The 15,647-nt window shown below is 36.9% G+C and overlaps 1 protein-coding gene across 19 annotated transcripts in view; it reads right to left on the reverse strand.

Annotated features, from left to right (window-relative positions):
* Window positions 1-15,647, reverse strand: part of PLCB4 (phospholipase C beta 4) — a 216,837-nt gene that overhangs the window by 163,169 nt on the left and 38,021 nt on the right. For 18 of the 19 annotated variants that reach the window (XR_006938644.1, XR_005858074.2, XR_005858073.2 and 15 more), the window contains exon 2: window positions 13,362-13,421. The exons of the other annotated variant lie outside the window; for it this stretch is intronic. The gene's annotated coding sequence lies outside the window, so the exon portion shown is untranslated. The remainder of the gene's footprint in view (window positions 1-13,361; window positions 13,422-15,647) is intronic. 19 annotated transcript variants of the gene reach the window in all.

Consider the following 15,647-nt stretch of genomic DNA (forward strand, 5'->3'; position numbering starts at 1 on the left):
TTTTTTTGTTTGTTTTAACCTTAATGGAACTGAGATTCTAAGAGGAGAACTGAGAGCAATAATTCCTCAAACAGAATAGCTCCCGCCACATAAAAATACCAGAAATGCAGAAGCATATCACGATACGAGCACACATCCTGGCTTTATTATGCTAACTGCTCTGCTGACAGATGGAGGGGCACTTTTCTTTGAAGAATTCTTAAAGTGACAGAAAAACAGCTAAGTGATGTGAGCTGTCCAAAACCAGTCACTGAAAAAGAAGTCATCTACTCCTGTATCGCAAGTCAACACTGCCCACAGCGGACCTGGCTGTTGATAGATTTACAGGAGACTACAGGATGGGAGTAAAAATCACATCAGCACAAGAACACGGATACATACAGATGATATACACTAAAATGCACGTTGCAAAACAACAACAAAAATACTCATGCCACCAAAAACTTGGTAGGCTACAAAGTTTTTGATGAGTGCTGCAAGACTTCGTAAGAAGCCCTCATCATGCCAACAGTCTTGCCAACCAAATGAAAGAAATTGAAGTGAACTTGAGAAATAGAGAAGGAATTAAAACATATATATGAATCTCCTTGATTTCTCTTAAAGCACATTCACACAAATGGAAAAGCTGATCTCACTGACTTCAGCAGGCTATACTGCAGACTCCTGAATAAGAGATCTTCCATATATTTCACATCAAGGAAGATTCGACCGATACAAGATGGTACAGTGACTGTGATGTATCCTGACTGTAAATTTGTGCAGGGATTAGAACAATTAAGGACTACTCAGGCTCCATTCCTTAAATCTGATTTTCCTCCACTAAAACCATTGGATTTTTTTTCCCTTAACTGCAAGATGAATTCGGCCTATAATTACAATAGTCTGACAGCCACATTTTGCAGAACTAGCAATACCCTGAAAATACAGAACCTCTGAGATAAAAGAGAGCTCATGAAAAAATAAACCTTATGGGATTATCAATTAAGATATTCTAGCTTCAAAACTTAAAATAAATGGAAAATATGTCATATGAACCTCTGTAGATATTCAATCATTTTATTTTTATTATATTGAGACCCATAATTGCACCTGGAAGGAAGGAAAAAACTGGATCAGTTTGTCCCCATTGGTCTAAAATCACATGTATAATCAAGAGACATACTTGACTCGCTAGTAGAGTAAGCAGAATGAGACCAATATTAGCAAGCTTCACAGGAAAAAAAATAATTAGGACAGTCAAAAAAATTCAAAGATTTTAATTGTTCATGTAGCCATGAAGCAGAAACCACAGTTCTTAAAAAGTTCAATGAAACAATACTTAAATAAGGAGTTCTGCATCTCTCTGTTTGTAAATATAGACATCTATTTCACCACAGATGCTAAATAAACTTATTTTTGGACTCACATTTTAACTTCCATTCTTCACCTGATACTTAAAACACAGTATTTGCTTTAGACAGTACAATATATTTTGTATGTAACGTACAGAAGTCAGAATCCTGCACTGAATTGCATGCATATACACTGTACCATATAAATGTAACAAATCTGCCTTTATCTTCTAGACACATGATTATGTGCATGTGTCATCTAGGTATGAACAGGAACAGTTTGACTAGAGTAATGGAGACATTTCTGCACTGAAGAGAAGTAACCTGCATTTGAAGAGAACCAGTAGATGCTAAAGGTCTGTGCTCTTAATACTAAGCATACTATATGACAACTTAGAATGAAAAAATAAATGTCAAAACAGAAAAATAATTGCAGGAGGATGTGGTCAAAATTCAAGTTCACACCTACCAGCAGCTCACACCCATTCTGTTCCATAAGTACAAGCGTAGTCAATTGCACCAGAATGTAGTTCAGATAAAAATGTTTGCATAAGAAAGGCCGGGCTTTTCACAAAATTATTGCAAAAGAATGTTCTTGTAGCATACATTTTATGAAGGCAGCATTGCTGTAACACTAACATCTACAGGAAGCAAAACAATACCTTTTAAAAAGCAGACATCAGTAACTTTCCTAATGCAGCTCAAAATCACAGGGTATGCAAATTCTGATCAGCCCTCTACATGAACTTCATACGTGTCAACATTCCTTATTTACAGTTCAACTAAGAAGAGAAATAAACCAACTGCCCCTCTCTTCAAGTAAGGCTTCTAGAAAAGACTTTATTTGAGAAAAAGAACATTTTAAACTAGGAAACGTATAATTAAAATATGGTTCTACACTTTCAAAAAAAGACAAGTAAACCTAAGCTATTCGTTTCATTACTTTCCGTGCTGTTTTCAAGCGTGCTGCAAAATACACACACCTGATACAGCCAGACATTTTAAGTGGATCTGACAACACACGGCAAACATTTTGTTTACCAGAGACATTTATAATTCAATTTGGAGACATTTGCAAATGTTAGCTTTCAGACTGCCTTTTTTAATATTGTTTAAGAACTCAGGAGATGCGCACTGACTGCAGGTGTGTTAGCATAATCAGTCGCAGGAGTACATTATCCCATTTAGCCTTTCACTAATGTTTTAGTCCAAGAATTCCAAAAGAAAAGTCCATTTCATGTAAAACAGACGATCTGGTAGAAAGACCGGCCTGGTGGATGTGCTACAACATTGAGAAGATGCAGGATCAAATATTTTTTAACTATATTCTGAAGATTTGTTTCTGATGTTTTGAGAAGTGCTGGATAGTCCAACTACTAAATCTTTAAAGTGAACTGCAAGAGGAAATAAAGGAAATTTTGTTTTGCTTTGCCAAATTAAAATTCAGCTTGCTTTATTTTTTTTTAATGGCTTTTAATACTTGCTTTTTTTTTTAAACACATTACTATTTTAAATGACTTCAACACCTTCTCTGCAGCAAAGGACACAGGTGTGTAAGATTATAATGTCAAACTGCAAATAAAATTGCCATGTTTTACTGTTTTGAAAGTAAAAAAAATTTTAAAAAAACTTAAGTGAAGAAGAAGTGGGACACTTTTTATATTATTTTAAAAACAAAAACCTTGTGATCCTCAAGTCACTGCGACAAATCAGTTTTTCCCCTTGTTTTTTTTTTTTTCTTTTTTTTTTTAATCTTTCTATAGAATATCAAATGCAATACGATCTTTTCCCACTCAAAGGAAGTCTGAGAGTATTACCACACTATTAAACCTTCCAGGGGATCATCTGTGGTATGAATTATTAGCATAATTGGGGGCATACTTTATTTTGACCTCTGCAAAACTTTCATTTCCCAAGTGTGATAGATACAAAGTGCTTTTATAATACCAATAATGATTATTTCCTATGGGAAACTGCCAATTATAAGTTGGTGAAAAAGGCTATACTGTGTGAACATTGATAAAGTGAACACACCTACCAACAGTCAAGACTAATTAGAGCCATTCTCCAAATATTAATAAAGCTTTCCACTTTTATGAAATACAGCCTGTACATTTTAGTTCAACCACATCCTTGTCAGGTCATTCATTCAACAAATATTTGACTAGTGTTTAAATACAGCATTTATGCTGAACGTTCACCTTTCCCTGGCAACAAACCAAAACATGTGGGAAGCTGTTTTAACATCTAAGCACTTGAGTCAAGTTTGTGTTCATACCAAAACACATCAAATACCAAAAAATGCACAGATACAGAAACAAATCCCTTGTGGTCTAAAGACAAGTATTTACCAAAAAAAAAAAAAAAAAAAAAAAAACCCAAAAAACCAACCCGAACTGATAGCAATTTATGGTCAATGTCTGCCTGTTTCATAAAGCTTACTCCATAATATTCTGCTGAGGTCATAAGTCCAAGAGGTAGCAGAGTCAATAGCATAATTTCCTGCTCTACTGTCACCTGCTGTCTTGTATACTTGGTTGCCAAGGTTCAGTTGCTAAATGTACACTAGCAGAAAGTAAGAGATGGAGAGAATACAGGCAGCCAAAATTCCAGAACATGTCAAAGACAAAAACAAACAAACAAAAACACCTCATCTTCCCACCTACACACACTCAGCTACAGTGTGTCCAGCTCTACTCCTGTAGAGCAGAAATGTTTTTTAACAACACCAGCCTTTGGCATCCCATTTGCTAAGCTTCTGCTGCAGAAGTGAAAGTATATCACACAAAACAGGAAAGCTTTCTAGAAAACATAGTTTTAGGAGATAATGGCACATACAGTCTCTTCATAGACAAACCCTGTCTTCTTAAAGCACTCTGTAGATTCCACTGGATGAACAGATTGAATGGATAGGCTGCAGAATCATACTAGAGAATAGAAATAAATGAAGCTTCATGAAAGAATACTCAGTCCACAATCAGGTGCTCGCACATTGCAGAAGAGGCTTCAGCTCTTACTGATTAGCCATTCTAGATAGTATTGCTTTAATTACCTCACATTTAAAAAGCATTTGCTATAATGCCTTTGCTAGGGTCTCATTCCCATTTATGCTCCTACCAGTTTACAATACCTTTGAAAGACAAAAATGGGCATTAGAATGAATGCAAAAACACACCTTTACTGAATTTCAGATCAACACAGGAGAGTATTAACAATGAGAAATCAGATTTCAAATTGTATGTGACATTAGAAAACACATCAATTGTGAAAATAAAAAAGCTTATATTTTCCTTAAAAATATTCACACGGAAACTGCCTGAACTGTTTAACATTTTAAAAAAGTTAATTCCCTGGTTCACCAATTGCTTATACTGCACAATTTATGAAGAAAAATACATATTCTAGAGCGTGTGCAACAAACAGTTTGATAAGGGAACAGAAAAAAAAGCAAGCCAAACCAACACAACAAAAGAGATAATTTAAAAATCTCTTAAAGTTTATTTTTTAGACTCATCAAAATATCTTGCAAGATGCATATCTACAATTCTTAAAACCAGATGTGTTTACACAAAAGCAGGCAAGAAAAGTCGACATGGAAAAAGACAGCTAGTTTTCAATCATAAAGACCCAGGTGATTTAGATAGGGTTGTATGTGCAAATGTTTTTCTTTGTTCCTACAAATTATCAATATATTATTCAGTCCAATATAAAGAAACACTACAACAAATAAGAGATTTCACCTTGTTGAGTTCCAACACAATCGCAAGCTAATGCTTGATGATACAAATCCTTCATTCTCAGATCTAGGACAAACAGTCAAAATTACTTCTTGAAAGGGAAGATGGGTAGTAGCCTCAACTTTAGCAAACTCAACTTCTAGGCATATCAGATCACAAACTTCCCTTAGTATACCTGCCTTTCCAATAAGAAATTAAACGGCTAAATGGATTACATGTAGGAATCAATGCACAGGAAACCACTTTTATTAGGTAAAATTTAATGACACTTATTTGGTTTTCAAGTAGTTTCAGAAAAGTTTGGAAAGATCAGCTAAGTACCACCATGAGGCAGACACACCTAATTTGCTGGAAAGGGCTTCCTGAATACAAAGAGCCAGCTGTTCAGCATAAACAAATTAAAACCAAACAAGCCACAAATACTTCAACAGCCAGGTTACTTAGCTTTTCTCCTCCCATACAGTTTCTAAAGTATAAATGAAAGACATGGTGGTTTTATAAAGGCTAAAATCTCCAACTAAGAGAAGGAGCAAGAAGAAAATGACTGAACGAGATTTTGTCAGACTGAGCTCAAACTTGTTGGTAGCTGACCAATAGGAGCCAAATATAAACATCTGACCATCCACCACCTTATTTAACGTGGTAAGCGAGGCACTGCTTCCTTCGCCCATTTGTAAAAACACTCATTTGAAATCAAGTATAAATGGTTGAATTCCTCCACACATACAAAAGCCTGGGAATATGACCTCGCAGATCTTGAAAAGTAGTCTATACGAGCACAAGAACTACTTGTAATCTCTACAGCACTTCTGAAGATACGTCCCCAACTGCTAACCCAAGACTGCAAAAGAGCTTATAACGATCTTGTTTACACTTGAGATTTTCAGTCTTCTACAGATCAAAAAGCAAAAAGTGCAATTAGAAATCTATTTACTCAAGTTAGTAGCTGCTTCTCACTGTAACATTTAATATGAAAAGAAAAAACAGCAATTAAAAATATAAGCAACTGAAAAGTAGTATGTGTCATTAAGTAATAAAAACATTCCATATTTCTCTTTGCCATCTAGTTATTCTTTGCAAAACAAAAGGAGTCTCATCACTCCACATACTGTAACTTTCTAAACTTGGTAGAGCAACTCTTGCACATTGTATTTCAGATTCAGTAACTCGGTACGTGCTTCAAAGATCTGGCAGCAGTTCTTTTAGGAGTTATTTCCTACTTTTCTAGCTTGTGCAACGCATTGAGTTTAGAAAATTTACACTTAGCACATTAAGAGGATGTACACAGAGAAGAAGGAAAAAACGATAACCTCAATAATTATAAATGAAATTTTGAATGCAAATTTGATTTGCCACAGATATTTCTTCTGCCTGTAAGGAATCACTGTGATGAGGAACAGCATATGCAATCTTCTCAGACTTCTGTTGTCATAGGTATTGGGATCAAAAATGATTTGCTGTGGTAAACAACTGCCAATAGGGTAGTCTCTGTAACAACCACACAAGCAAATTCCCTGATCTCTAATGAAATACTTGTTTGAAGAGTAACAGAGCTAGGACAGCTAAGAAAACTAGAACAAAGTAGGTTCTGGCAAAGCCACAGCTTGATGGGGACTTTTACCTTTGATTAGAATCTGTTTACTTGAACACTCAACCAAGCATCTCTCCTTTAAAGCAGACCAGAAATATAACTACAGAAAACATCTCTGTGAAATTTTCCATAGCTTTGGGGTTTAAAGAAGTTGGAAACAAGGGAAAGGAAAAAAAAAAATTCTTTCCAAATGCAACGCATTTTCTGGCAGTAGTTTAGTAATTTTAGGCTTCACCAAAATTCAGTGAGACCTGAAGCTGAAAGCACTTTTCACACAATATAAGAATATATATTAGTTTAAAAGAAAATATCTACTGGGAAAATAATCTTGGAGTATCAATAGTAGAGTTTGGCAGGCAGTTCTAGTAGAAGAGCGTGGAGTAATGAATAAAACATTTTATCCAAACTCATATATACACATGACCTGTTGCTTCCTCCCTCACAACATATTTCCTATATCTGACAGTTTTATTATTATATTACCTGCTTTTCCTATCATGCTTCATTTTGCAGTTCACCCCACACTTTCCAGATGGTTCTGCCTATTTTTTTGCCCACCATTTATTTTTCATACACTTCGCTCAAGTTGAGGACAGTGCCAAAAACTTCACTGACCTAACAGCAAAGCGATCCCTTAGAATCATCACCTACCAGCTCTATACCCACCACAACTGCCCTTCAGTTTTCATGGAACCATGCCACCCAGTTTTAGGTTGAGAAACTGGAAAGGGAATAATTTCCTCCACTTCTTTGTACTCTCCCCTCTCAATGTCCAGAGGGGAACTTACTCCTGCCACTAAGGTTGAGCAAACTCCAGAATTCAATTCAAATCACCATCAAACAAGCAACACAGCAAAAAAATCAGTAGGAAAAGAAACTCCAAAATATTGAAGTTAGTGTTTCTCCAGGTTTCATTGAGGCCTAGCAACATGAGCAGATATTTTGTCTCCCTTTCAGATCGGGTTCTCTCACTCACTGTAGTTTTTCCCACATTGCCCACTTACATATAAAAGATGAGCTCTGTGCATTTCTTAATGGAAAAATGCGTTAGCGTCGGGTACTGATGAAATCAGTAAATCACTAAATTTTGAATAAAATAGCAGCATAGTTTAGTTCTTTATCTCACAGTCCCATACCTTTCCAAAAACAGCAAGTACTCTTTTCTTCCAGAAGAATAAGAAGGAAATACTGAGGGAAAAGCTTTACAAGGCAGTCAAATAAAGAGCTATCCAAACAAGAGAACAACTGTTCCCAATCCAGGACAACTGGTAATTCACTTCACTCACCACACATCCTTGTGTATATATTTATATACACACACACGCACCATTTCCAACAAGAGTAAGGCATGCAGGAACACTTGGGAGTAAGAAGCCTTTATCATCATTCAGTGCCTGACCTTTCCCAGTAAATTATGGATACAGATATACAGACTGGATCAGACCCAAGGCCCACCTACTGCAGCACTGTCTCGGATGCCAGCACCAGATGCTTTAGATGCAGGCACAAGAATCTCACAGTAGGCAGTTATTGGATAATCTGCCCTCACACATTAGACTCATGCTGATGACTGCTAGTTTGTCTTATGGAATGAAAAATAAGTTAATTATTCCTTCCAATTTTTTATTGAGTTATAATTATTACACAGTTATCAAACAAGAAAACAATAAAGAGCCAAAATATCTATTATCGTTTTTGTCGCATCAGAATGTCTGAAGATTCCAGCATGTTTAAGATAGACCCACCATGAAACAATGGGATATATGCAGCTCTCACCTTTGAAAGTCATGAATAATTTTGAGGCAGTTATCTGGTAAACTTCAAGACTCTTCTCTAGAAATCCACCAGCCACTCATTCACTATCTGCCATTCTGACAGCACAGATGGAAAGATTCATCTGAAAAAATAATCTTTTAGGATTTTAGTTAGCAAGTCCAATTTTTGGTCAGATCTTCTATCTAATTCACTAGTCACATACATAGGTTGCTGATGTAAACACATATCCTGTGACAAGAAATCAGAGGCTGGCAGTGAGTGAGAATGGGAACTGTTTTCTAGAGTGACGCTGACAACAGATGTAATAACTACCACCATAAATGATCTAGTTGCTTTTGTTACCACTTGCTTTTTAGCTCTCTTCCCTTCTCTCTAGACCAACAGCCTTTCTCAGCCGAAAACTCGCCTAAGAACGTAATTCCTGCTCCTTCCAGGCCTACCTTTGTGAACCAAAAGGGTCTGCTCACCACCAGATTTTGCTGTAATTAAACAGAACAGTCTGTCAAAGGAAAGTATGGAGAATACAAGATTCCCAAGCAGCAAAGAATGTTTGGAAAACAATACTTCATCTGGATGCAGTAAGCTTCAGATATTTTTCTTCTTCCTCTCTATTTTTGTATTATGTTGCTGACTCCAAGTTTTAATGACAAGATATTTTAAGCGCTTCTGACTTAGAAACGTACTAGAAATAAGAGAATTTTTCTAAAAAAAAAACTGTCTATCTGAAGGGAAACTGAGTGTATACTCCATATAAGTAAGCTAAGCATGTTGCTTACAAACAACAAATAACTTCTCAGACTTAACGAAATACAGTTTCCAGAAGCCAAAGATAACACGCACCGAGAATGCGATGGACTGTAGGATTCAATGGACTTAAGAGAACAGAAGTAAAATACACACATAGAACAGATGCTACAGGGCCAAACTCAGCTCAGATGGAAAATATCCCCCAAAATATCTTAATTGATGTGTTTTTCCACAGACTGAAAGAAGATATTCAGATTTTTTTATTATTATTATTATTTTTGTTTTTGAGTAGCAAACCCAGCAAATTGCACTGGGCTCAAACGAGGAGGTAATTTCTTATTTCTTCTCCTCTATAAAGCATAACTTCCACTTGGGAAGTGGTTACCATGACCTATCTAAAGATCAGGAAGCAAATACTTCAGGACTAAGATCCATCACATAGATTGCTACGTGGTGCTGGTATGAAAACTGAGTTTCTGGAGCTCCATGTTGGCATACGGAAAACAAGCACAAACTATTTCTGTGATGGTAGCAGAAAGATTACATGGATAGAAGTTCATCAGAATTTGGATTTTTCAAGTAAAGAAATTAACAGTGCAATTGAAGAAATCATAGCATGCAGTTCTTAGAAGTATGTTGGTGTGAGCAGCATCACATTAACAGTGTTTGTGTTTGCACTTGCAATACTTTCACAGCTACAGGAAGATGTCTGCAGCTATGTGTCAGTATTTTGGAGGCCCCAGAAAGTGAATGAGTTAGTCATCCAGAATTATGAAGTACTCCAACTGTTAAAGTAAAAACAGTTGTTTCCAGCTACTAAGATCAGAGTACACATACTCTGTTAAGCTTTAGTACCCTTAAGAATTTAGGTTTTAAAAGAGCCAGAAGACTATCTACTATTTTGTAAGCACAATAGGAAGAGAAAACTTCAGCAACTGGATGGCTAAGTGATCTGTTAATGATTTTGAACACAAGACAAATTTGAGTCATTTCTCTACTACCTTCTAGGAACCTTGAGGTGCAGGTGCTCTTCTTTCCTCACTGCCAGAGTAGATTAGAGCATACAGAACCTCTGATGAACTTGTTTCAATCTTTCATATACAGCAGGATGGACAAACACTATTTACAAGACCTAGATAGACACATCAGTTGAGAGAATACTTACCTATGCCACAAGAACCTCTAGCCTGAAGGAGCCTGCTCTTAATATTCCTGCCTTTCATGATTCTAGTCAATACTCCATTAGGTGTTCACGAACTCTGGGCTAAGGATCCAGTTATTCAATAATGTCTCTAAATCACATGAATGGACATCATTTTAGTAGTGAGAATCTTCATTGTCTTTTACAATTCAAGTTATCTTCGCTAATGGCTTTAAATTGCATCTTTCTCTTCCTCATTCAGGAAGAGATTTCAGCTTTTTCAAAGCAGGAGGTGGTTAAGACATCAGTTTGAGAAAAACATTAGTATTTCTTGAGTGTAGTCACACTCAATTATTGCTTGCCTCTGGGGTGAACAGCCAGTGACAACTCCAGCAGGATGCTAATTCCTAAGCAGAACACTCTACTCCAAAAGCATGGGCTGTATCTAAATCATGGAATGAGGCCTTTCCTTGTATATACCATGTAAATATAAAATTAAAAAAAAAGTGGTTTTTTTTTTAAGACATAATATATACAATCACAAATAGTATTAACACAGACAAGACACAATTGGCTCTTTACTGAAGACAAGATTCAAAGAAAATAAAGAATCACTTTATGCAGAATCACTTTGAGGTTGATAATGAGGTTGGGGTAAATGTTCTCAACCCCGTATCTCACAGAGACTGTCATAGAAATGTTGACACACGAACACTGATAATTTCTTCAAAAATACACAAAGATACCTTCACTCAACAAAGAGATCTGCATTTCTAACCTGTAAATATACCATAGTTATCTCATTTCATCTCCACAAAAATCAATTACAATATGGTGATGAATAAAACTGTGGAATATCCTGAGCTGGAAGAGACTCACAAGGATCATCAAGACCAACCTTTGGCTCCGCAGAGGACTATCCAAAATTCAAACTTGAATTCTGAGAACGTTGTCCAAACGTTTCTTGAACTGCAGCAGGCTCAGTGCTATGATCAGTGTGTTTTTTTAAACTATTGCTCTGGTCAGGAACATCCACTGAACATTATGCCCAGCTTCACGTTACAGAATTCAAAAGGGGCTCAAGTAATACTTTCTTCCAGTAGCGCCAAAAACTATGATTTATAAAGCAATTTTTTGTTATGTAATACTCCAATCTCTTTGCAAGTAGGAGAATGGCAAAAGTTCCTGTAGCTGCCAATAGCATTAAAGGGATCGTTATTATAGGTAAACATGCATTATGATTCAGGCAAAATCTCTCAATTGCCTGTGCTTCCAACACTTTGTAAGCAGAACTGAACCTGTAAGGACACACTGGCTGATGCTGTCTCCTGAAGACATTGTCTAAAAATCACACATTTTAATAAAACAGACAATATTGCACAATGCTCTCACCTTTAGTAATCAAACAAAATGACTTTTCTGCACTGAAATTTTCCTACAGCATATCTTTCTACAGCAGATCTATGTGGAATTGGAATCTTCGTCTCAGAAATAATCACAGAACACATCACAGATTCATAGAATGGTTTAAGTCAGAAGGGACCTTTAAAGGTTATCTAGTCCAACTCCCCTGGATTAAACAAGGATACCTACAGCTTGATCAAGCCGCTCAGAGCCCCATCCAGCCTGACCTTGAATGTCTTCAAGGATGGGGCATCCACCACCTATCTGGGCAAACTGTTCCAGTGCCTCACCACTCTTATTGTAACGTTTTTTTTTTCCCTTATATCGAACCTAAATCTCCTCTCTTTTAGTTTGAAACCATTTTTTCCTTGTCCTGTCACAACAGATCTTGCTGAAGAGTGTGTCCCCTTCTTTCTTAGAGTTCCTCCTTAGATATTGAAAGGTCACTAAGGTCTCCCTGGAGCCTCCTCTTCTCTAGGCTTGTACTGTTAACAGGGGTTGCCATGACCCAGGTGCACTTGCATTTGTTGAACCTCACAAGGTTCACCTAGGCCCAGTGTTTGAGCCTGCCTCAGTCTCTCTGGATGGCATCACGTCTCTCAGGTATGTCAACCACACCACACAGCTTGGTGTCGTTTGCAAACATATTGTGGGTACACTTGATCCTACTGTCTATGACACTGATGAAGATGTTGAGGAGCACCATATGGCATCATGCAAGAACTATGAAACTGTGGAGAGTTGGCCAGGGGGCAGAAGCCACTTAGGGATTGGCTGGGCATCGGTCATTAGGTGATGAGCAAAATGCACTGTGCATCACTTGTTTTGTAAATATGATTATTGTTACTCCCCCCCCCCCTCCTCCCCCCTTTTCCATCTTAGTAAAGAGTTTTTATCTCAACCCACAAGTTCTATTTTGTTTTTTGTTTTTTTTCTCCTCCTCCCTCCCAGCTTTTCCCCATGATGCTCTCCTCCATCCCATTGGGTGTGAGCAAACAGTTGTCTGGTGATTAGCTGCCTGCTGGGTTAAACTACAAGTTAAGGCATATACAAAACTACAGTCAGACTAAAGTATGTATAAAGTGAACTGAAGATGTTGTGCAGGTGAGTCAGTACTAAGTGTTTAAAAAATAAAATACTGTTTTCTCTAAATTTGAGGTAAGAAGAAAGGGCTGGAACCACTTAGAGACTAAAACACTTTCATTGCCTTTGCAGCTGTTTTATGAATGGCCTCACATAAGTCCAGAAGTTTAGTCAGGCCTTCACACAAAAGAAAGGTTAGTCTATTGCTTACCGTTTTACAGAGTATTAGTTTACTACAAAAAGATGAGGCCACTGAGAACCTAAAATACCCTCTGCTGTCTGTGGCACTGATCATCCTCACACATGCATCTCTTAGTGTCAGTGTATCTGTTTTTTAAGAGAGATCAGCATTCTCTGAAGTTGTAGGCTTGTGACCTCAATTCGTAACAAAGCCTCTCCCCAACATGAAACTAAACTGTTGTTCTTTCAGATTACATTCCTCATGCTATCAGAACTACCCATACCGCATTGAAACATTAAACAATATTTTAAAACTTGAAGTTATCTAATTGAATAGATTAAAATGTTAAAACAATTTTTGAAATACTTACTTTTTGAAGATCAGAAGTTACTTTGTCAAAATTTCCATTGCAGAGAATCACTTTCTTTCCCTAAAAATAAACAAGACTTAATTGTACAAGCTATTACTTGTAATAAAACACAGTAAGCTACTTCAAGACCTTTTTCTACTAGAAATAATTTCTTGTTATGGATCAGAGTATGTACATTATTAGACATGAGGACAACAGCCACTTAATGAGCAAAGCAGCAGGCTCACAGGAATTACAACAAAGTGGGAAAAAGTGTTCAAAAATCAAGTTAAATCCATATTTTTATAAGAATTCTATGCATTAGAAATTATTTTCAAAACAGAGCACTTTTGCCTTTCAAAACAACATTAAATTAACCATACAAGATCTTTCAAATGAACCTATTGAAAGCTCCTGTCCATTAGGACAAAAGCTCTATTTTTTTTAATCCTTTCATTAACTTCATATTTTTTCCTTTAAAGTAAAATAAATCAAAGCGATGTTAGGGGGAAGTTCTTTACCAGGAGAGTGGTGAGGTGCTGGAACGGGCTGCCCAGAGAGGTTGTGCCCAGGAATGCCCATCCCTGAAGGCATTCAAGGCCAGGTTGGATGGGGCCCTGGGCAACCTGGTCTAGTAAATGGGGAGGTTGGTGGCCCTGTCCAGCAGGGGGGCTGGAGATTCATGATCCTTGAGGTCCCTTCCAACCCAGGCCATTCTGTGATTCTGTGAAGCCTAGAATTGAGAGCATCCACTAGGCATATAGTAAGGATTAAAGGATATCAGATCAGCTTTAAATTTTATGAAGCATAGACAAGTGAAATAAAGACAAAAATGCATGCATGTGTATGTGCGTGCATACACAGACACCCAACAGAAACAAAGAGGTTTCTGGGAACCAAAAATCTCAGCCAATACAGTCCAGGGCATGCTGAAGGTCCAGCACTTGCCTCAAAAACTTGGTGCATAAAATGCTCCAAGTATCATACTGGAGACACTGAAAGCCACAGTAATCATAATTACAGCAATGAGAGTAGTTAAAGAAAGTAGTTTCCTGTTATGTTGAAGTCTCCTGACATTGCAAAAAAAAAAAATCTATTAAAACAGACAATTGCCAGACATTTTGTTCTTATTAAATATTAATGTTACACTTTTCTAAGGAAAGAGTGCATAGTGGTGTTTTTCTGTTCTTTAATGCCCCAAGCTCTCCTTTTTTGCTAGCATACTTTCATTCTGGCTTAAGTAGCTCCTAATTATACAGGTTACACCGCATGCCTCCACCACCTCACAACTACACACAAAAGTGACTTTTTATTTCTAGGGTCAACTGAAGTCAGCTTAGTGCTAATATAAATTCATTATTGAAAACATGTTGTTCTTGGGAAAACAAATTATAAAAATATTTTCAGGCATACAAAGTATGAGTTTTGAATGGGAGATGCATGTTGGATATTCTTCTTCTCCTGCAGTTTGTGGCCAAATTTGAGCTTAGTTACGTGAGTGTAAAATCTAGCACAGCTCCACTGAAATCAAGAGCATCGTACCACACCTAATGTACACAGCAGAAACAGAAGCTGTTTCTCAACTATTTTTAATCATTTATAGCTTTAAGGGCAGAATTACCACAGGGTTCTGAAATTTCTTACGTTCAGTGTGAACAGATGAATACAATATCAAAATTAAATTATAAAAATCAGCTTCTCTTTGGTTGTGCAAATATCAAAGATCCTTTGCTTTTCATCAGTTAAGTATTTCTTCATAGTCTTGTTTGTGTTCAACTTCCAATGGCCTTACAGTAAGTCTCCAAATTTTTTGACAGAAACACTGAAGCCTTGGTTGCACAGGAAGAAATGCAGAGCAATCCTTAATTCAGAGTAACTTAACTGCTAAAAGGGAAACAGTCCTGCAGCCTCAACTTCATCTTTTGTTCCACAACAGGTTGTAAAGCCAAAAAAAAAAAAAAAGAAAAAAGAAAAAAAAAGAAAAAAGAGACTGAATATTCCTAACATTTTCATTTCTGTTTTGCCCCAAGAAAAATGAACAATGATACTACAGAAGACATAAGCAAGCTGGTTTTAATTACCTGGATACATTCTTTTTGCAGAGAATGAATGATTCTATATTCCTAACTTGCTGAATACTTCACCAGACAGATATCACAGATCTCAAGTGCAACTGAACACCAATGCAGTTGCTGAGGCCTATAACAGATTACAATAATAGTCCTTTTTCCTTGGACATCGCAGGCAAGACTTAAAGCAGATTTTGGCCCCGGAGTCTATGGTCCCCTCAGATTCCTGCTAAGGGTC

Source organism: Gallus gallus, chromosome 3, assembly GCF_016699485.2.
Source record: "Gallus gallus isolate bGalGal1 chromosome 3, bGalGal1.mat.broiler.GRCg7b, whole genome shotgun sequence".
In the NCBI taxonomy this organism is placed as follows: Eukaryota; Metazoa; Chordata; class Aves; order Galliformes; family Phasianidae; genus Gallus; species Gallus gallus.